This window comes from Giraffa tippelskirchi, chromosome 8 (assembly GCF_054371585.1).
Source record: "Giraffa tippelskirchi isolate mGirTip1 chromosome 8, T2T-mGirTip1v1.2.pri, whole genome shotgun sequence".
Taxonomy (NCBI): Eukaryota; Metazoa; Chordata; class Mammalia; order Artiodactyla; family Giraffidae; genus Giraffa; species Giraffa tippelskirchi.
The window spans coordinates 42,654,319-42,672,891 of record NC_137282.1 but is presented as its reverse complement, the minus strand read 5'-3'; the positions used below and the strand labels follow the sequence as shown (position 1 = coordinate 42,672,891).

General features: G+C 37.3%; 1 long non-coding RNA gene and 1 other non-coding gene across 2 annotated transcripts in view; one reads left to right on the top strand and one right to left on the bottom strand.

Annotated features, from left to right (window-relative positions):
* Positions 1-18,573, top strand: part of LOC145516428 (uncharacterized) — a 372,999-nt gene that overhangs the window by 248,496 nt on the left and 105,930 nt on the right. The gene's annotated exons all lie outside the window — the stretch shown is intronic.
* LOC145519223 (U6 spliceosomal RNA) lies at positions 8,650-8,756 on the bottom strand. Its single transcript, XR_014063641.1, has one exon. It is a non-coding gene; the product is annotated as a U6 spliceosomal RNA (small nuclear RNA).

The following is an 18,573-nucleotide window of genomic DNA, read 5'->3' as shown; positions in this document are numbered from 1 at the left end:
TTGCTATTCTTTGGAACTCTGCATTCAAATGGGTATATCTTTCCTTTTCTCCTTTGCTTTTCACTTCTCTTCTTTTCGCAGCTATCTGTAAGGCCTCCTCAGACAGCCATTTTGCTTTTTTGCATTTATTTTTCTTGGGGATGATCCTGATCCCTGTCTCCCATACAGTGTCACAAACTTCCATCCATAGTTCATTAGGCACTCAAGATCTAGTCCCTTGAATCTATTTGTCACCCCTACTGTATAATTGTGAGGGATTTGATTTAGATCACACTTGAATGGTCTAGTGGTTTTCCCTACTTTCTTCAACTTAACTGTGAATTTGGCAATAAGGTGTTATGATCTGAGACACAGTCAGCTCCTAGTCTTGTTTTGGCTGACTGTATAGAGCTTCTCCATCTTTGGCTGCAAAGAATATCATCAATCTGATTTTGTTATTGACCATCTGGTGATGTCCATGTGTAGAGTCTTCTCTTGTGTTGTTGGAAGAGGGTGTTTGCTATGACCAGTGTGTTCTCTTGGCAAAACTCTATTAGCTTTTGCTCTGCTTCATTCTGTACTCTAAGGCCAAATTTGCCTGTTACTCCAGGTGTGTCTTGACTTCCTACTTTTGCATTCCAGTCCCCTATAGTGAAAAGGGCATCTTTTTTTACAGTCCATAGGATCGCAAAGTCAGACATGGCTGAAGTGACTTTAGCATACATGCAGGTACTAAACACATTGTAGATGTTTAAAAGGGTTAATGGCATTTCTGTATTGCACTCTACAGTGGGCCGTTATTTTTTTTCTTTTATGCAAATTTTAGTTCAATTTTTATTTTCCTCATTGTCATTGTATTTTTTCTGAATGAATACTGTGTTCAGAATGAATGATACTTTATCTCTCTCTTTTCCTTTCTCTTTCTAGATAAATTCCTTCATTCATTCGGGCTTATGGTCAGACAAATTGAAATTTTCTTTATTTTTCTTTGCTTTAATTTCACCCTTGCTTTCTAATTCCTTTGCTGCTATTGCTGCTGTTGCTATACCTTTGCTTTATTCTCTATTTACTATAATTATCTAAATCATTTTTATTTCTTAATTGTTTGTTTAATCTCTCCTGAGAATAGTTATTTAAATTATATTTTAACATCCAAAGAAAAAATAAAAAAGCAATTCTAGTTAAAAATTGCACAAGTATATTTATCTTTAGACAACCTGTCATCAAATAACTACAGCATAATAAATATTAGTGTTAAAAATTTCATAATTCAAAATTATTCTTTAAAATCTTGTCTAAAACCACCCCAAATATTAATCACATACTTTAATGAAATTTTATATAATATGAGCAATTCACAGGATTTTAGTACTCTAATTGATTTATTATCCAAAAATATATATGGTAATAAAATGGATATATATATATATATTAAGAAAAAGTTGTTACTATTGACCTTTCCTCTTTCATGTATTCTAGGTTTCCTTTAAATTTTTTTCTGAGTGTTTTCTCAGATATTTCTGCTTCCCCCGATTTCCCTTGCAATTCAGTTTTATTTGATTAGGCAATGGCACTCATTTACCACAAGATGCTAAGGAAGCATAATTTTCTTTTTTCATACTCTCTTCCTTAGGCAGTGTTTTAAGTTCTACAATCTCATTAACTGGAGTACAAAATAAAGCATGAAACTTTTCAAATAGCTCCTTTAATAGTTATTAGAGGCCATCATTTACAAAGCAAATATGTCGACTGTTATTTTCAACAGCATATAAGATCTATTTATTTTGTTGTTGCAGTTTAGTTTTGCAGTTCGATCTCTAGTTTATTGTTTCTGCCAAGCCCCATCCCCCTATTCTGTTCTGTTTTGTTAAGGCTTCTTTTGTTAATGTTCCTTACAAGCCCAATTTATGAAATATACTTTAACTTCCCAGCAATGAATGACTCAGTTCAATACCTTTCAAAGTGTGAGTCAAACACAGGCCATAGAATTTGAATTATTTAATAAAAATGATTAAATTGCTCTGCATCCCAGGGCATGATTGAGCATGTCTGCTATGAGTTCCAGTGCATGTAAAAACACCTTCAGCACTTGTCATTTCTCTGATCTGTTGCAGAGTGAACAATCCACATCTTTGCCTATGGCTCTTTTCATTAGCCTCTCAGTGATCTGACTCTAATCACTCTTTTCTGCTGTGTAAATTATATTTACTGTAGATAAAAGCTGACATTTTATAATGTCTACCAATTATCCTTCTACAACTGCATGAAGGCAGGTTATGAAATCATTTGCCATACTTTTCCTGTATTTTCAGTTCTCTTTCTAAATCCCATTCTTTTATCATAAGTAGGACAAGATGGAAAGTTATATAAATGTATGATTACTTTCATAATAAAATAAAGCTGTATAATTTTGCTAGCACTGTGTAATATTCAATGTATATGTTAGTTGGATCATGAAATTAATTATTTTCTTGAAAATAGGAATATTGTTATTTCATCAGAGGGTGTATGGAGAATCAATTTGCATCTATTTGTTCCTTTCTATAGATAGAAATGTTTTAACATCAAAAGACACTGATCATTTTAATAATGCTAGACATATATGAAAGATCCAAAATACTTTGAAAAGAGAAGGGAGAAAGTGAAAATATTATCTTGATAGTGTTGAAACAGAAGTTCCCAAAGCTCCCAGAAGCTCCCATAGTTTTATTGGTAAAATTTTCAGTCACATTTTGATGACCAAACCATTATAATAATGCTTCAATTCTATTTTCTTCTTTTTATTCAACATGATATTTTTACTTTGATACTAATCATATTAATCATATCCCTTTATTAACTGCAAGTTCCTAAAGTTGATTGTCTACATGTTAACATTCAATAAGAGTTTCTTCAAACCTATAACAAAAATACTTGCTGAAAAATACTATTAGAGAATCAAATGCTCATTGTTAATAAAAGCATCACATTCAGTAGTTCCTTCTGATCTAAGTTTATTTATATCAGTTTATCACTCATTAAGGCAAAACTGATAGTGCAGTTTATCTGTATTCTCTAGATGAATTTCTATACTTCTTCATGACCCAAAAAGGTTCAAGAATCCTCAAATAATAAATTGTCATTGGCTCAGAAAATGGGGTCCATGTTAAGTCACAAATGAATGCCAGATATTTCTAAAGATAGAGTTGAAAATAATATTTTGTAGTATTCTGTAAAGAAATAAACAGAAATGGTTTTGGGTAGCCAAACTGTGACAAATGGCAAAAAATGAGACTATTGAAAAAATTAAGAACAAAATTGGTAGTTTTATTCAAACATGTCTTCTTTGTGCAGTATAAGGTTTGATGAAAGTTTTTGTAACGCTTTGAAGTCAGTATACTTGCTGCTGATGTAATTTGTAATCATTGTTTTGGATTTTAGGTCATATTTGGTCTTCGCTGCCATCAAAATTATGTTTTGGGTGAGGGCAATTTTCTTTTTTATATTTTCTGAGCAACTATGTCATCCTGACTTGGACATTAGGGGTCACCTCAACAGACATTTAGAGATATATGTTAAGGGAAAAGTTTGAAAATTACAGAATTGAGCCATTAATACAAGAACTAGAAAATAACTGTATATACCTTTAAAATAATGATGAGAGTAGTATAAAATAATGAAATAGAAAGCAAAGGGAAAATATAGAGGATATGTAACAACTATTCTTTCAGAAAGCTACAAAACAAAAACATACCTAACAAATTTGAACAAAGAGACACCAAAATAAAAATATGAGAAAATTATATCAGTAATGGAAAATACTATATATATATACATATATGTGTATATACATATACATATAAATATATCTTCCCTGGTAGCTCAGCTGGTGAAGAATCAATCTGCAATGCAGGAGACCCTGGTTTGATTCCTGGGTCAGGAAGATCCCCTGGAGAAGGGATAGGCTACCCACACCAGTATTCTTGGGATTCCCTGGTGGCTCAGATAGTAAAGAGTCAACCTGCAGTGTGAGAGACCTGGGTTCCATTCCTGGATTGGTAAGATCCCCTGGAAGAGAAAATGGCAAACTACTCCAGTATTCTGGCCTGGAGAATTCCATGGACAGAGGAGCCTGCTGGGCTACAGGACATAAGATCTCAAAGAACTGGATACAACTGAGTGACTAACACACAGACACACACTCACACACACACAAACATATTAGCAGTTAATATGTGAAACACACACACACACATTAGCAGTTAATATGTGAGAAACACTTTTCCATGAGATGTGCAATATACAGAAATGAGTTTTTGGCTGTGATGATATGATGAGTGTGTGTGTGTGTGTGTGTGTGTGTGTGTGTGTGTGTGTGCGCGCGCGCGCGCTTATTCTCTCAGTCTGTCCAGATCTTTGCAACCCCATGGACTATAGGCTGCCAGGTTCTTCCATCCATGGAATCCTCCAAGCAAGAATACTGGAGTGGGTGGACAATCCCTTCTCCAGGGGATTATCTGACCCAGGGATGGAGCCTGGGTTTCCTGCATTTCAGGTGGATTCTTTACTTTCTGAGCCACCAGGGAAGCCCTGCGATGATATGTCATACATCTTTGATACATTGATTAGTTGTTACTCTACAGATAAAACTAACTTTCTATCACCTCTCATCCCTAGAATCGTAGGTGATGATTATGAGGCTCAGCCACTAGCAATGACTGTGTGTGTGAACTGAACTAAGGTAATAGTGATATGTGGAGTGCTATTCACTGAAGGTTCTTAACTCTCTAAAAAGTTCTGTTTGATTTAATCATTAGTGGCTTTATCATTTCTAAAAGTAAATTCTCTGTTAGAGCAAAAGAGGAAAAATTTAGTCAGATATTTTATATGTTTTTCTATCTCCTTTTTTTTCTATAGTGTTGAGTGTTTCCAAATGCTCTTATTTTGCATAAGAAATAATGTTGAAAACATAGACATCATTTGTACATAAATTTCTATTTGAAGCACTGTATATTGTATCACTAGCATGTGAGATGAGTGCAATTGTGCAGTAGTTTGAGCATTCTTTGGCATTGCCTTTCTTTGGGATTGGAACGAAGACTGACCTCTTCCAGTCCTGTGGCCACTGCTGAGTTTTCCAAATTTGCTGGCATATCGAGTGCAGCACTTTCACAGCATCACCTTTGAGGATTTGAAATAGCTCAACTGGAATTCCATCACCTCCACTAGCTTTGTTCGTAGTGATGCTTTCTAAGGCCCACTTGACTTCACATTCCAGGATGTCTGGCTCTAGGTGAGTGATCACGCCATCGTGATTATCTGTGTCGTGAAGATCTTTTTTGTACAGTTCTTCTATGTATTCTTGCCACCTCTTCTTAATATCTTCTGCTTCTGTTAGGTCCATACCATTTCTGTCCTTTATCGAGCCTATCTTTGCATGAAATGTTCCTTTGGTATCACTAATTTTCTTGAAGAGGTCTCTAGTCTTTCCCAATCTGTTGTTTTCCTCTATTTCTTTGCACTGATCACTGAGGAAGGCTTTCTTATCTCTCCTTGCTATTCTTTGGAACTCTGCATTCAGATGAGAATATCTTTCCTTTTCTCCTTTGCTTTTCGCTTCTCTTCTCTTCCCAGCTATCTGTAAGGCCTCCTCAGACAGCCATTTTGCTTTTTTGCATTTCTTTTCCATGGGGATTTTCTTGATCCCTGTCTCCTGTACAATGTCACGAACCTCTGTCCATAGTTCATCAGGCACTCTGTCTATCAGGTCTAGTCCCTTAAATCTATTTGTCACTTCCACTGTATACTCATAAGGGATTTGATCTAGGTCATACCTGAATGGTATAGTGGTTTTCCCTACTTTCTTCAATTTCAGTCTGAATTTGGCAATAAGCAGTTCATGATCTGAGCCACAGTCTGCTCCCGGTCTTGTTTTTGCTGACTGTATAGAGCTTCTCCATCTTTGGCTGTAAAGAATATAATCAATCTGATTTCGGTGTTGACCATCTGGTGATGTCCACGTGTAGAGTCTTCTCTTGTGTTGTTGAAATAGGGTGTTTGCTATTACCAGTGCGTTCTCGTGGCAAAACTCTATTAGCCTTTGCCCTGCTTCATTCTGTACTCCAAGGCCAAAACTGCTTGTTATGCCAGGTGTTTCTTGACTTCCTACTTTTGCATTCCAGTCCCCTATAATGAAAAGGACATCTTTTTTGGGTGTTAGTTCTAGAAGGTCTTGTAGGTCTTCATAGAACTGTTCAACTTCAGCTTCTTCGGCGTTACTGGTCGGGGCATAGACTTGGATTACCGTGATACTGAATGGTTTGCCTTGGAAACGAACAGAGATCATTCTGTCGTTTTTGAGCTTGCATCCAAGTACTGCATTTCGGATTCTTTGGTTGACCATGATGGCTACTCCATTTCTTCTAAGGGATCTCACATGCTAGTAAAGTAATGCTCAAAATTCTCCAAGCCAGGCTTCAGCAATACGTGAACTGTGAACTTCCAGATGTTCAAGCTGGTTTTAGAAAAGGCAGAGGAACCAGAGATCAAATTGCCAATATCCGCTGGATCATCAAAAAGCAAGAGAGTTCCAGAAAAACATCTATTTCTGCTTTATTGACTATGCCAAAGCCTTTGACTGTGTGGATCACAATAAACTGTGGAAAATTCTGAAAGAGATGGGAATACCAGACCATCTGACCTGTCTCTTGAGAAACCTGTATGCAGGTCAGGAAGCAACAGTTAGAACTGGACATGGAACAACAGACGGGTTCCAAATAGGAAAAGGAGTCCGTCAAGGCTGTATATTGTCACCCTGCTATTTAACTTATATGCAGAGTACATCATGAGAACTGCTGGGCTGGAAGAAACACAAGCTGGAATCAAGATTGCCGGGAGAAATATCAGTAACCTCAGATATGCGGATGACACCACCCTTATGGCAGAAAGTGAAGAAGAACTAAAGAGCCTCTTGATGAAGGTGAAGGAGGAGAGTGAAAAAGTTGGCTTAAAGCTCAACGTTCAGAAAACTAAGATCATGGCATCTGGTCCCATCACTCCATGGGAAATAGATGGGGAAACAGTGGAAACAGTGTCAGACTTTACTTTTTTGGGCTCCAGAATCACTGCTGATGTTGACTGCAGCCATGAAATTAAAAGACACTTACTCCTTGGAAGGAAGGTTATGGCCAACCTAGACAGCATGTTTAAAAGCAGAGACATTACTTTGCCAACAAAAGTCCGTCTAGTCAAGGCTATGGTTTTTCCAGTGGTCATGTATGGATGTGAGAGTTGGACGGTGAAGAAAGCTGAGCGCCGCAGAATTGATGCTTTTGAACTGTGGTGTTTGAGAAGACTCTTGAGAGTCCCTTGGACTGCAAGGAGATCCAATCAACCCATCCTAAAAGAGATCAATCCTGGGTGTTCATTGGAAGGTCTGATGTTGAAGCTGAAGCTCCAATACTTTGGCCACCTCATGCGAGGGGTTGACTCATTGGAAAAGACCCTAATGCTGGGTAGGATTGGGGGCGGGAGGAGAAGGGGACGACAGAGGATGAGATGGTTGGATGGTATCACCGACTCGATGGACATGGGTTTGGGTAGACTCCGGGAGTTGGTGATGGACAGAGAGGCCTGGCGTGCTGCAATTCATGGGGTCGCAGAGAGTCGGACACGACTGAGCGACTGAACTGAACTGAACTGATATTGTATCACAGGCTTCCCAGGTGGCTCAGTGGTACAGTCCACCTGCCAAAGCAGTAGACACAGTAGAGAGAATCCTCCTGCCAATGCAGGAGATGCAAGAGACATGGGTTCAATCCCTGGGTGAGAAAGGTCCCCTGAAGTAGGAAATGACAACCTGCTTCAGTATTCTTGCCTGAAAAATTCCATTACAGTCCATCAGGTCACAAAGAGTTAGACTACTGAACAAATGAGCACACACATATTGTATCACATGGAAAACTTTGTAGACAGAAATTCTTCTCTGAAATGTATTTAAGGTTTTCTTTCTAATTTATCAGATTATCTATACATACCTTAATTTTAAATAGTTGATAATGGCTTTGGTTGCACTGATAGCTAGGTAACTCATACTTCACAGTTTTTAGAGGCAGGTAAGGATAGCACCTCAAACACTGTTGCTAATAGTTATCCACAGTCTGCACCTACTTCCATTGATTTTCTCCCTCATCTTCACCTGTCAAGATTCCATTAGTATATCTATATCTAAGGGAAAGACAATGCTGTGGAGTTAAAACTGATCTCCCCTGCAAATTCACATGTTGAAGCCTTGATGTCCAGTGTGATGATATTTGGAGACTGGACCCTTGAGGGTTAATTGGATCATGAGGGTAGAGTCTTAATTATGGGATTCAGTTCAGTTCAGTTCTGTCACTCAGTCATGTCCGACTCTTTGTGACCCCATGGACTGCAACACGCCAGGCCTCCCGGTCCATCACCAACTCCCAGAGTTTACTCAAACTCATGTCCATTGGGTCGGTGATGTCATACAGCCATCTCATCCTCTGTCATCCCCTTCTTCTCCTGCCTTCAATCTTTCCCAACATCAGGGTCTTTTCTTTTTTTTTTTTTTTTTTATAAATTTATTTATTTTAGTTGGGGGCTAATTACTTTACAATATTGTAATCGTTTTTGCCATACATTGACATGAATCAGCCATGGGTTTACATAAAAATAATGGAACGCTTCACGAATTTGCGTGTCATCCTTGCGCAGGGGCCATGCTAATCTTCTCTGTATCGTTCCAATTTTAGTATATGTGCTGCCGAAACGAGCACCAGGGTCTTTTCAAATGAGTCAGTTCTTCACATCAGGTGGCCAAAGTATTGGAATTTCATCTTCAGCATCAGTCCTTCCAGTTATTCTAATGGTGTGAAATTGTAGTGGCATATTTAAGGAGCTAGCTTCACTGCTGGCTCAGATGGTAAAGAATCCCCCTGCAATGCAGGAGACTCAAGTTTGACCCCTGAGTGGGGAAAATTCCTTTGAGAAGGGAATGGCTACACACTCCAGTATTCTTGCCTGGAGAATTCCACGGACATAGGAGCCTGGCGGGCACAAAGAGTTGGGCAGGACTGAGAGATTTTCACTTTAACTTTCATCCATAAGGAATGTATTAATAAACTTTCTAAAGTTATGATTAAGCAATCTTTAAGTTAAGTTGATCCCATAATCAGATTACAGTTCCTTTGAGAATCTCCATTTCTAAGAAGGTATTTTTTATCAGTGGCACCATTAGCACATGAGTATTATTAACAGGAAGTCTATCGCTGAATAGATTCTGGAGGAAAGAATGTATAACACTTTCAATTGCAAAATAAAAGCCACTCTAGTTAGTTATTTTTAACAGAGAGACATTTTGATGCAGGGGGCTGGATATTTATAAATTTCACTTTCATTTCTAGGTATTTTATTTGTTCCTTTATCAAAATAATCTGTTCTTCTAAAAATATGATCCCATTTTATTCTGACAGTGGAAGGACTTTTGAACAATTTAAAACTACATATATTATGCTATTTTCAGTTCGTTCTTTTTTATTTCTCTAATGTTTTTCTGTGTTCAGTGGATAGTTTTTATCACAGTGTTTTTTTTTTTCTTTTCCCCTCTTGAGATATTGTTGTTGTTTTTTTCCCTAATAGAAAATGTGGTTTACATGGATTTGTTTGGTTGCTTGTCATCTGTCTTGATGAGGTCAACTACAGTTAATGGACAATTTTTTTTGTTTGTTTGTTTGTTTTACTGAAGAGTAAATGTAGATTTTCTTTTTATTCTCACAGGCGATTTGAAGAACTCCAGGCCACTTTTAATTAATTTCTAATATTTGGGTTCCGGTATTTGTGGGTGGAATAAATTTTGATCACTACTTCCTGAACAGATTTGCTATGACTCCACACAGAAGAATTTAGTTTTGTTTTCTTAGGTTTCTTTATGTCTGATATACCTTCTTCTTGTTTTCCTAGGTCCACTATCAGGTATATCTAGTACCAATTAGATGGATGGGAGTTTATGCTGAAGATACAGCTTTTTTTTTTTAATGTATTTTTTTATTGAAGGATAATTGCTTTACAGAATTTTATTATTTTCTGTCAAACCTCAACATGAATCAGCCATAGGTATACATATATCCCCTCCCTATTAAATTACCAATGGCATTTTTCACAGAACTAGAACGAAGAATTTCACAATTCATATGGAAACACAAAAGACCTCGAATAGCCTAAGTAGTCTTGAGAAAGAAGAATGGAGCTGGAGGAATCAACCTACCTCACTTCATATTATACTACAAAGCTACAGTCATCAAGACAGTATGGTACTGGCACAAAAACAGAAATATAGACCAATGAAAGAAGATAGAAAGCCCAGAAATAAACCCAGCACCTATGGGTACCTTATTTCTGACAACGGAGGCAAGAACATACAATGGGGTAAAAACATCCTCTTCAATAAATGGTGCTGGGAAAACTGGACAGCTACATGAAAAAGAATGGAACTAGAACACTTCCTAACACCATACACAAAGATAAACTCAAAATGGATTAAAGACCTAAATATAAGACCAGAGACTATAAAACTCTTAGAGGAGATCCAACTTTTATGGAAGATTTCATTTATTGAACTATGATGTGTGCTGCACATTGGCTGAATCTGTTTTCTCAGTGCATACTCAAAATTCCTATCCATAATTGTCAGTTTCCAGCTTATTCATCTTTAAGGTCCCAATTTATTTTTATACTTAAAATTTTTCATTACTAATTACCTTAAATAGTATATCCATTTTACTTGTTAATAGAAATGGCCTGCTGCTTCACATTATTTTTCCATTTTACAGAATGTTATCTTATTTGCTCTGAAAATATTATGTAAATGTAAAACATATTAGTATATAACTTATTTTTTCTAAATCTTCATTGTCTAGTTTTTACTTAAAGTTCCAATAGAATCAGCACAAATTCAATTAAATGCACATTAAATAAATTCATATGGTCCCATCACTTCATGGCAAATAGATGGGGAAACAGTGGAAACAGTAGCTGACTTTATTTTCCTGGGCTCCAAAATCACTGTAGATGGTGATTGCAGCCATGAAATTAAAAGACGTTTACTCCTTGAAAGGAAAGTTATGACCAACCTAGATAGCATATTAAAAAGCAGAACATTACTTTGCCAACAAAGGTCCATACATCTAGTCAAGGCTATGGTTTTTCCAGTGGTCATGTATGGATGTGAAAGTTGGACTATAAAGAAAGCTGAGCACCGAATAATTGATGCTTTTAAACTGTGGTGTTGGAGAAGACTCTTGAGAGTCCCTTGAACTGCAAGGAGATCCAACCAGTCCATCCTAAAGGAGATCAGTCCTGGGTGTTCATTAGAAGGACTGATGTTGAAGCTGAAACTCCAATACTTTGGCCACCTCATGAGAAGAGCTGACTCATTTGAAAAGACTCTGATGCTGGGAAAGATTGAGGGCAGGAGGAGAAGGGGACAGCAGAGGATGAGATGGTTGATGGCATCACTGACTCAATGGACATGGGTTTGGGTGGACTCTGGAAATTGGTGATGGACAGGGAGGCCTGGTGTGCTGCGGTTCATGGGGTTGCAAAGAGTCGGACACGACTGAGCGACTGAACTGAATCAAACTGAAAGAAAAATAATACATTCGAATCAGTTCTAATGAGGTAGACGAAACTGGAGCCTATTATACAGAGTGAAGCAAGCCAGGAAGAAAAACACCAATACAGTATCAGTCAGTTCAGTTCAGTTGCTCAGTCATGTCCGACTCTCTGCGACCCCATGAATTGCAGCATGCCAGGCCTCTCTGTCCATCACCAACTCCCGGAGTCCACCCAAACCCATGTCCAAGTCGGTTATGCCATCCAAACATCTCATCCTCTGTCGTCCCCTTCTCCTTCTGCCCCCAATCCTACCCAGCAGTAGGGTCTTTTCCAATGAGTCAACCCCTCGCATGAGGTGGCCAAAGTATTGGAGTTTCAGCTTCAACATCAGACCTTCCAATGAACACCCAGGATTGATCTCTTTAAGGATGGATTGATTGGATCTCCTTGCAGTCCAAGGGACTCTCAAGAGTCTTCTCAAACACCACAGTTCAAAAGCATCAATTCTGCGGCGCTCAGCTTTCTTCACCGTCCAACTCTCACATCCATACATGACCACTGGAAAAACCATAGCCTTGACTAGACGGACTTTTGTTGGCAAAGTAATGTCTCTGCTTTTAAATATGCTATCTGGGTTGGCCATAACCTTCCTTCCAAGGAGTAAGCGTCTTTTAATTTCATGGCTGCAATCACCATCAGCAGTGATTTTGGAGCCCAAAAAAATAAAGTCTGACACTGTTTCCACTGTTTTCCCATCTATTTGCCATGGAGTGATGGGACCAGATGCCATGATCTTAGTTTTCTGAATGTTGAGCTTTAAGCCAACTTTTTCACTCTCCTCTTTCACCTTCATCAAGAGGCTCTTTAGTTCTTCTTCACTTTCTGCCATAAGGGTGGTGTCATCCGCATATCTGAGGTTATTGATATTTCTCCCGGCAATCTTGATTCCAGCTTGTGTTTCTTCCAGCCCAGCAGTTCTCATGATGTACTCTGCATATAAGTTAAATAAGCAGAGTGACAATATACAGCCTTGACAGACTCCTTTTCCTATTTGGAACCAGTCTGTTGTTCCATGTCCAGTTCTAACTGTTGCTTCCTGACCTGCATACAGGTTTCTCAAGAGACAGGTCAGATGGTCTGGTATTCCCATCTCTTTCAGAATTGTCCACAGTTTATTGTGATCCACACAGTCAAAGGCTTTGGCATAGTCAATAAAGCAGAAATAGATGTTTTTCTGGAACTCTCTTGCTTTTTCGATGATCCAGCGGATATTGGCAATTTCATCTCTGGTTCCTCTGCCTTTGCTAAAACCAGCTTGAACATCTGGAAGTTCACGGTTCACGTATTGCTGAAGCCTGGCTTGGAGAATTTTGAGCATTACTTCACTAGCATGTGAGATGAGTGCAATTGTGCGGTAGTTTGAGCATTCTTTGGCATTGCCTTTCTTTGGGATTGGAACGAAGACTGACCTCTTCCAGTCCTGTGGCCACTGCTGAGTTTTCCAAATTTGCTGGCATATCGAGTGCAGCACTTTCACAGCATCACCTTTGAGGATTTGAAATAGCTCAACTGGAATTCCATCATCTCCACTAGCTTTGTTCGTAGTGATGCTTTCTAAGGCCCACTTTACTTCACTTTCCAGGATGTCTGGCTCTAGGTGAGTGATCACACCATCGTGATTATCTGGGTCATGAAGATCTTTTTTGTACAGTTCTTCTGTGTATTCTTGCCACCTCTTCTTAATATCTTCTGCTTCTGTTAGGTCCATACCATTTCTGTCCTTTTTTTTTTTTAATTTTATTTATTTATTTTTTTTTATAAATTTATTTATTTTAGTTGGGGGCTAATTACTTTACAATATTGTAATAGTTTTTGCCATACATTGACATGAATCAGCCATGGGTTTACATGTGTTCCCCTTCCTGGACCCCCCACCCACCTCCCTCCCCATCCCATCCCTCTGGGTCATCCCATTGCCCCGGCCCTGAGCCCTTGTCTCATGCATCGAACATGGAATGGTGTTCTGTTTCACATATGATTATATACATGTTTCAATGCTATTCTCCCAGAACGTCCCACCCTCACCTTCTCCCTCAGAGTCCATAAAATTGTTCCATGCATCTGTGTCTCTTATTCTGTCTCGCATATAGGGTTATCGTTACCATCTTTCAAATTCCATATATATGCATTAGTATACTGTATTGTTTTTCTTTCTGACTTACTTCACTCTGTATAATGGGCTCCAGTTTCATCCATCTCAGTAGAACCGATTCAAATGTATTTTTTTAATGTCTGAATAATATTCCATTGTGTATATGTACCACAGCTTCCTTATCCATTCGTCTGCTGATGGACATCTAGGTTGCTTCCATGTCCTGGCTATTGTAAACAGTGCTGCGATGAACATTGGGGTACACGCGTCTCTTTCAATTCTGGTTTCCTCGGTGTATATGCCCAGCAGTGGGATTGCTGGGTCATATGGCAGTTCTATTCCCAGTTTTTTAAGGAATCTCCACACTGTTCTCCATAGTGGCTGTACTAGTTTGCATTCCCACCAACAGTGTGGGAATTTCTGTCCTTTATCGAGCCTATCTTTGCATGAAATGTTCCTGTGGTATCTCTAATTTTCTTGAAGAGGTCTCTAGTCTTTCCCATTTTGTTGTTTTCCTCTATTTCTTTGCACTGATCGCTGAGGAAGGCTTTCTTATCTCTCCTTGCTATACAGTATACTAACACAGATATATGGTATTTAATCAATCAGTAAAGATAACCCTGTATGCGAGACATCAAAAGAGACATAGATAATTAGAACAGTATTATGGACTCTATGGGAGAGGGCGAGGGCGGGATAATATGGGAGAATGGCATGGAAGCATGTAAATTATCATATGTGAAGCGAATCGCCAGTCGAGATTCAATGCATGATGCAGGGTGCTTGAGGCTGGTGCATCGGTATGACCCGGAGGGGTGGTATGGGTAGGGAGGTGGAAGGGGGGTTCTGGAAGGGGAAAACATGTACACCCATGGTGTATTCATGTCAATGTATGGCAAAACAAATTCAATATTGTAAAATTAAAAAATAGAAAATAAACAAAAAAAAAGAAAAAAAAAGAAATTCAAGTCTATGTCTAGAATTTTAAGCAATCAGTAATAATAAATAACAGCTCTGACCTCAAAGTGATCAAGATAAATGAAAACATATGTAGCAGATAAAACCTCAACTTAAATCAAAGCATTTTTATCTATGCCTTTTGATCTTTACCACTTCTCAGTGTGAAAATGTTCAAATTATATGAAGAGTAAATTTCAAAATTATTCAGTCGTCTTTAAAGTTTATAGACTGAATTGACCCCATTTGAACATTTTTCTGTAAAATTTTACACATTTTATTGTTGGCTATCTCTCATTTCAGAATTCTTACAATATGTTTTTATTCCTCATCTTAATTCTACCCTGTGGATAAAAAAAGGAATGAGTCTTTTTCTTTCCAACATAAAGATTATTCAAAAATTTGGAAAAAAAGCTAGCCTTATTCTAAGTATTAACTTTCCTACCCCTCTCATCATTCCTCAGATAACATTATTTCCAAAGTTTTGCCCATCTGTTCATTTCTTCAGTTTCTTAAGTTAATTTTAAATTTCTTTATCTAAAATTACTGTAGTACTCTATAGGTAGCTCAGTCTAGACAGAAAGTAATTTTACCTCCTTTGAAGTAGACATTATTATATCAAATTACATTAAATTTGCATTTTCTCTTTCAATGACTTTTCATTTGAAAAGTCCACACATTCTCTTTTACCATTGATCCTAAAATGCTAAAATGTCTCTCTCACTTCCTTTCTGTGTAGTGTTTATATTGTGTTTCATCAGCTGAAAGAATGAGTGAAACATAATCTATTTCTTATAATTCTGACTATCTTCTTTAGTATATCTTCCATGATACCCTTTTGTTTCTTCTGTAATTTTTTTTTTTTTTTGGCTACACAGTGCAGCATGCAGAATCTTACTTCCTTGACCAGGAATCAAACCTTGCCTCTGTTTTGGGAGTGTGACAAGGAAAATCCCTTCCATAATATTTTTAATTAAAGTTTAATTTGCCAGCTACTTTTACCTACTCTTAGCTTTTATTATTTAAATTATCTAAAAATACTTAAAATAATTATTTCAGTTTTTCTTTTGGAACACTGAAATTGATTTTATAAGGATAATAATAAAATAAAATAACACCATTACATTTATAATTCCATATTATTGGGTGAAAATTATGTCTAAAAGCTAATTTTATGACCTCCTGATCTGCTCTTGCAATTAGATCACTTTATTATTATTAATATTATTATTTCCCTACAATACTGATTGTATTATCTTTATCAGGAAATATCTATAATTTTAGCATGTTGGAGAAAGTTGTTATTTTGTTACATATTGTCTTTACACTTTTTCCTCATTTAGCATATGTCAAACAAATTACTGTTGAAGTTTTTCTCAGTGATAGATTATAAGTGGCATATTTGGGGACTACCTATGTATTGATATATGGATTTTTAAAATTTTACATTATCTCATGATTTAAGTGTCAATTCTATAAATGCTTGATAAGTACATATGTGAAAAACACTCAAAATATGTATCTTTTGTCCATATATCCTATAATAACCTAATTTTTTAATTTTTCCTTCTTAAAATTGATGGAGCAAGTATGATGGTTGCAATTAGATAAAAACTATTTTTCTCAAATATTTCACATTTCTATATAAAATATTGTCTCAAAGGCTTCTTAAGTGAACAATGCAAAGAAATAGAGGAAAACAATAGAATGAGAAAGACTAGAGATCTCTTCAAGAAAATTAGAGATACAAAGGAAACAGTTCACAGAAAGATGGTCACAATAAAGTACAGAAACAGCATGGACCCAATGGAAGCAGAAGAGATTAAGAAAATGTGGCAAGAAGACACAGCAGAACTGTATGGAAAAGGTCTTAATGACCCGGATAACCAAGATGGTGTGGTCACCAACCTAGAACCAGACATCCTGGAGTATGAAATCAAGAGGGCCTTGGGAAGCATTGACATGAACAAATATAGTGAAGGGGATAGAATTCCAGTTGACCTCTTTCAAATTCTGAAAGATAATGCTTTAAAGTGCTGCACTCAATATGCCAGAAAATTTGGGAAACTCAGAAGTGGTCACAGAACTGGAAATGGTCAGTTTTTATTCCCATCCCAAAGAAGGGCAATGCCAAAGAATGTTCAAACTACAGCACAATTGCGGTCATTTCACATGATAGCAAGATAATTCTCAAAATCCTTCAAGCTAGGCCTCAACAGTATGTGAACCAAGAATGTCCAGATGTACAAGCTGGATTTAGAAAAGACAGAGGAACAAGAGAACAAATTGCCAACATCCGTGGATCATAGAAAAAGCAAGAGAATGCTAGGAAAAAATATCTACTTCTGTTTTATTGACTACACTAAAGCTTTGACTGCCTGGATAACAACAAACTGTGGAAAATTCTTAAAAACCATATTGTCATGCTGGATGAATCACAAGCCAGAATCAAGATTGCTGAGAGAAATATCAATAACCTCAGATATGCAGATGACACCACTCTAATGACAGAAAGTGAAGGCAAACTTTAAAATAGCCTCTTGATGAAGGTCAAAGAGGAGAGTGAAAAAGCTGGCTTAAAACTCAATGCTCAAAAAACTAAGATCATGGCATCCAGTCACATCACTTCATGGCAAATAGATGGGGAAAATGTGGAAGCAGTGACAGATTTTATTCTCTGGGCTCCAAAATCACTGCAGTCAGTGACTGCAGCCATGAAATTAAAAGAGGCTTGCTCCTTGGAAGAAAACCTGTGGCAAACCTAGACAGCATATTACTAAGCAGAGACATTACTTTGCCAAAAAAGGTCTGTCTAGTCAAAGCTATCATTTATCCAGTAGCCATGTACAAATGTGAGAGTTGGACCATATAGAAGGCTGAGCACCAAAGAAATGATGCTTCTGAACTGTGGTGCTGGAGGAGACTCCTGAGAGTCCCTTGGATAGCAAGGAGATCAAACCAGCCAATCTTAAAAGAAATCAACTCTGAATACTCATTGGAAGGACGGATGCTGTAGCTGAAGCTCCAATCATTTAGCCACCTGATGTGAAACGCCAACTCACAAGAAAAGACCCCTGATATTGGCAAACATTGAGGGTAGGAGGAGAAAGGGGCAATAAAGGATGAGATGGCTGGATGGTATCATTGACTCAATGGACATGAGTTTGAGCAAACTCCATTAGATAGTGAAGGACAAGGAAGCCAGGTATACTGCAGTCAATGGGGTCACAAAGAGTCAGACATGACTGAGCGACTGAACAACAACATATATGCTTTTTCTAAAGTGTGTTAAACATAAAAAATTAAATCACAACTGAGATATGTTTACATTTCTTGGTGTGATTTTTTTTTTGACAAATCTTGTACTATGGAGTCATATTTTTCCCATAAGCTAGGATTTGATCTTAACTGCATTTGTCTGGTTTCTATCCACTGAAAGCAACAGAATCCCAGCACAACAAGAAGAAGGAACAGGAGACATAGTTTTAGTTTCTGTACATATTTAGAATGCATTGTTGGATAAGTAGAGAGATTCTAAGATTGCAAACAAATGTTTTTAAACAGCAACAGCTAGAGTGAAATATAAAATAGCATTCTGGAAATTGACATTGTAAGCGAAGGGCACTGTTGAGCTTTCCCTTATTGAAATTAAACTACTGTTATACCAAACATTACACTTTTTTAGGTCTTCTTTGTAATCATTTTACCATTTTAATCAGTCTCCTCATTGTTTCCACTTCTGGAGTTGGTCCATTTCTTCTTTCAATCTAATGTTATTCTAGAGTAATATAATTGATGTTCCACCCATATACTGATGAATATTCATAGATATTTAGATCATTGAGAGCAGGAATGATTTCCTGTTAGTCTTT